Genomic DNA, 5,106 nt, shown 5'->3' with positions numbered 1-5,106 from the left:
GCGCCGGCCTGAGGGAGCCGCGGGGTGGGCGCTGCGGGCCGCCCCCTGCGGGGGAAAGGGGCCGCGGGGCCAATCCTTGCGGCTGAAACGAGAGCTGGGGCGGACGGAGGGGAAGGGATCCACATCCCTTTTTCAAACGAGCAGTTACTCGTACCGGCCCCCGTTGCTGCCCGCGGCATCGGCGCTCCCGCTGGGGCCGCCCCGCGGCCGTTGCGACCGTTGGGGCGCGCGGAGGGGCTGCGCGGGGTCGGCGCCAGCCGCCCCTGCCCGCCGCCACTTCGGCCTTTCCTCCCCTTACGAAACGAAATTATTCGTTTCATTGAAACGAATCTGTTTATACGGGTATTTCTACAGTGAATGACACAGGAGCGTTTGGTATGAAATCCGTGGTGCGTTTATTAAAGAAGTGCCGTGCGCGTTCCCAGTGAGGTTCAGAACCCTAAAGAGAGCTCCCAGGGCCTGCGTCAGTCTGCTACGGAGCAAACTGTCCCCCAGAGCGTTAAGATTTTATTTGGGCAGAACTCCTATGGTGCTTGAATTAAGGCTTCAGATATTTAGGTGGATTTACTATTTGTTGACAATGCACAGTGCATCTGGCAGAGTACAGGACGAATAGGTGAAATTCTGGTCCCACTGAAAGTAGCAGCGTAATTTGAATGGAAATAGATTTCACTAATTATAATGGTAAATGTCTGGAGACAAATAAGCATATTAGTAACAAATACAATTTTAATACTAGGCACATGTTCAATAAAACATTAATTAAAGTATGTTTTTGAAGAAGGCACTTTGTTAACATCAAACATTAGCCTACCATGCAGTTAAAACTGTTACAGCAGTTGTACTAGGGGTAATACTACATAACATGTATTATCATGAATACAATGAATGCACTACTGTTAACTACCTGCCAGCGCACTGGTCACTGCACAAAGAGAAGACCACTCGACCAGTTCCAAAAGAATTTGCTGCAAAACATGGAGCTGTTTTCAGACCTAAAGATTGGCTGTGATTTTCTGTGACCCCATTTACTGTACTGCTGTGTAGATTTCAGCATCATTCTTGAAGTTGAACTTGCAGATATATCAGGTATCACAGGTTAGACAAAATACTTGAGAAAAGGAGCCAATCCCAGAATTCTATCAGTTTTATGAACTTAATTAAATTTCCATTAATTCCCAATGAAAATGTTGTTTTCCAGCACTTTACAGGCTATCAGCCTAATCTGGACTACACTGCCTTCTGTGCTGCTCTGCAGAACTCTAGCCATTTGCAGTTGGTTTGAATAGAGTTTAATATTTCTTTGCTCTAGGCTGTTTGACTTCTCCGATGGATGAAGTTTAACACTGCCCCCCAAAGTTTCAGAGCCATGAAATATTTGTTCTGCTTTGCAACCTCCATATTGAACTTGAATATAACTACAACAGACTAAAACAGTACTCTGATATTATCTTAGCCTCTCTTGTTCTGTCTCATGGAGGGTTGCTTACCAAAAATTATAATTAGCTTAATTTTATGTGATGATGACCAGTGGCAGTGCTCGGTTTGCATATACAGCAATTTGTTTCATCCCCTTCAACCCCCTTTTTGGTTACTAACCAAATATTTTCTAAGCAACAAATCAAATTTCAGTTAGGTATTCATCACATTCCTAGTTGGAAATAAAAAAAAAATCATATCGGTAGGGCACAATATGCTCTGTTAAATGATGTCTAAAACACTGATAAAACTAATGACACCTACTAATTACTAAAACTAAAGGTAAACTAATCAGAGGCATGGCATATTAACCAGACATACAACATAACAGCCAAATAACATATGCTAATTTGACTTAAGTTTGTTTTTTTTCTTACATCAAGTAATTAATCTAGTATTACAGAGTATAATCCATGTCTAGGATGCCAAGCACATCTTCAGAAGTTCATATAGACCACTTTGATATGGCAGCAGAGGCAGCAAAGGCACTCAAAACACTCAATAGCAGCAGGAGTCCAGGACTGGAGTGTTTCCCAGCAGAGCTCTATAAAAACAGAGAACAATTTGATAAACCCAATTCAAAATAATTCCATTCATTACTATTATTAGAGCACAGACAGTTTCAGAGAAATCTCTTATTAGCCTTGTTTATTATGTAGGCACTTTGTTAAAAGACCATGTGCCACACCTTAAGCATGCATAACCAACAGGTGTTCAGTTTTCAAATGATAGGATCAAAACTATAAAGCACTTATGTGGTCCTACTTTTCCTCATTTTTGTCGAAAATATTCCTGTTTATTATGTTGTACATGTATTCTCAAATATTTATTCAGATACAGGAATTTAGTCAGATACCTCACTGTATAAACAATACTTCCAGGTTTCTACAATCTGTGTAGGAAGAAACCAGTAGAAACCACAAGGAGGAGAAGTACTTACCACTTGGCTGCCCCCTGAGGAAGATGAATTCTGCAAACAAACAAACAAAAAAATCTAGAAGTGTTCCCACACAATGGTTTTGAACACACAGTTTTGTCTGTGATCAATAAAGGTTTAACAGCCTAACATCAGAATGGTTTTAGGTTGTTTAAGCTAACAGCTTTGCATAGATGAAGTAAGTAGTTGTAGTTCTACACTGTTTATTCCATCTTACGTCTGAAAAATTCAGCTAAAACTGATGAAAGGGCAAAGGTCTATTTTCTTCTCTCATTCCATTACCATATTGCATACAGTTTTCATAACTATAGTTGAAAGAGAATGTTAAAAATTGAGGAGTACTGAAAGAAAAACAATGCAAAAAAGGATAAAGACACCTGCTAGTGAAAGACACAAAAATCTAGTTTATCAATCTTAATCCTAACCAGGATTAACTGAGCAAAGCCTATAAAAATCTACACAGGAAACAGGAATTTGAAAATAGAGGATAGCAAAATGTAACAAGGCCAGTAACTGGAATGTTAAGTAAGACAGATTCAGGCTTAAAATAAAGGTTTTTCTTTATGTAATAGGGGGAGCCAATATTAAAACTGCTTCCCCAGGCTGAGGCCAGATTTTCCACAGCTGTTTCTTTAAATATGCTCCAGTACAAAAGGAATTAATACACAATGGTCCCTTCAGACATAATCACCCATAAAGTGCTCTATTGACCATCCAAGTTCCTTGTTTACTAAGAAAGATGACAATGCGGTGATGAAAGTGTTCTTACCTGTTTACCAGAATAATTGCTTCCTGAAATAGAAGAGCCCTGTAAAATAATTAAAACCATTTATTTTTGTTGTAAGAGAATCCTAATGAATAACATTTGACAGGCACACAGTACTCTTGAACATGCCCTGAATATTGGTAGTTCTGGTACTGACTTTCATTTTAACTTTTTTTCTTGCACTTTTTTCCCTCTAAGTGAATGGTCTCAAATAAGCACAGCTGTGTCCTCTTTATTCCATGAACAGTGCCAGAGGATTTTCAAAGCAGCATATCATTCTAACTGAACTACAAAATTTGAAACTGAAACAGCTTCTGATTATTTATCCTAATATTTAAATACATCATCCTTAATAGAATGAATACCAATGACTAAGTAACAGAGTATGTCAAAACTTTGTTATTAGGAGGAATGAACACTGCCTCATCCTTGTGTTCAGGCTTGAAGACAACATTCCATTTTAATTTATTGGCCAGTTTTCTGAGACATATATCATTGTAAAGTAATTTAAAATCTTGCCCTCATTACTGTTACCTATTTTAAATACCAATATCCACGTTTCCAATGTGGTTGTGGAATACTGAAAGGAAAATATTTTGAGGAATACCCTTACTGGCTTTCCTTGATGTCTGCCTCCTGAGGAAGATGAACCCTGAAAGAAAAGATTAATATCCTTCTTTGACTCTAAGCCTGTTTGTACTTAAGTATATTCTTGCTGTCTGGAATAAAGGACCACAGGAGAATGAACACTATTTTGTGTCCAGTCGCCTCAAAATACCAGGGAAAAACTTATCTGAAAATAAGAATATTTAACATATTTCTGTTACAAGTGTTCTTTTGAATGATGCATATTAGTCAAGGAGAATTTAATTAAAAATTCTCAAGAAAAAGAGTTGTCTTGTAGTAATAATGTGTTTAATATATAGAAAGGAAAACATAACAAGGTCCAGTTAAACATTAATTTGCTTGGAATCAGTCTACAGCTAGCTCTGAAAAAAAGGTAAATGTTACAATAGTCTTTCACTCTATAGCCCTACTTGAAGAAAGCTTTTAACAAGGGAGTTATCTGAAAATAAAAGTGGATGCTGAAAAATTAAATATTCTACAAGATTCTTGTTCATTTTTTTTGGCAAAGCTGCTCTTCTTATTTGAATGGTATTGCCAATAGGAAATCTTCGCAAGCAAAGACTCTTTAAGAATGTCATCAAATATGTTACACACAGAGTCTCGCTTTCATGATTCAAGTATATGACAATGTAACAATTTTTACCAACTCTTTAATCAACAGGGGGATGAAATGCATTTAAAGTAGTTGAAAAGTGAACTCTGAATATAAAGTGTGAGATTACTATGGATTAAAACAGAAGCCACTGTTCAGAAAAAGTCCCTTACAAATAATAAATGTCCTGTATTCTCCTCCATGATTACTAGAAGTAATCGGAGAATGACGAGAAGTTCAGTTACCGAGTAAAATGCTGGCTCAAAACTATGCAACTGAGTGAGAATAAATATTGTGTTCACATTTGCTGAGATTATCCCAGATAAGTAAATTATCTAACACTCTTATATATTTACCCTAAGTAAAGTGATTCATAGAAAAATGTCTGGTCTATAACTACCTGGATATAATTTTTCTTCAGGCTTACAAGAAAAAAAATAAAGGTCAGTATGAAAAGTTTTTACTTACTGGTTTACCATGTGGTCGGCCTCCAGAAGATGAGCCCTGTAAGAAGAAAATCAAACACCTATTACTTAAATGTAAGACATTTTTATTTGGCCAACAGTCACAAAGCACCTGCTAAGTCCATTCTCTGACAGAAATATATGTATATAAAGTGGCTTCTTTAATTATGGGTCTGTTCAAGACAAAAACAAAATCTCTATTGTATTTGTTATTTTCTGCTAGATGAAACATGCATTTAGA

General features: G+C 37.3%; 1 long non-coding RNA gene across 1 annotated transcript; it reads right to left on the bottom strand.

The window, feature by feature from the left end:
* Positions 1 to 2,421: 2,421 nt before the first annotated feature.
* Positions 2,422 to 4,903, bottom strand: LOC112966834. Its single transcript, XR_003253756.1, has 3 exons — positions 4,870 to 4,903; positions 3,186 to 3,224; positions 2,422 to 2,449 (listed from the first exon to the last, which is right to left on the bottom strand). It is a non-coding gene; the product is annotated as an uncharacterized LOC112966834 (long non-coding RNA).
* Positions 4,904 to 5,106: the final 203 nt, after the last annotated feature.

Source organism: Apteryx rowi, unplaced genomic scaffold (assembly GCF_003343035.1).
Source record: "Apteryx rowi isolate R43461 unplaced genomic scaffold, aptRow1 scaffold_258, whole genome shotgun sequence".
Lineage (NCBI taxonomy): Eukaryota > Metazoa > Chordata > Aves > Apterygiformes > Apterygidae > Apteryx > Apteryx rowi.
The sequence above is the reverse complement of the archived record's forward strand: the minus strand, read 5'-3'. Positions and strand labels throughout refer to the sequence as shown.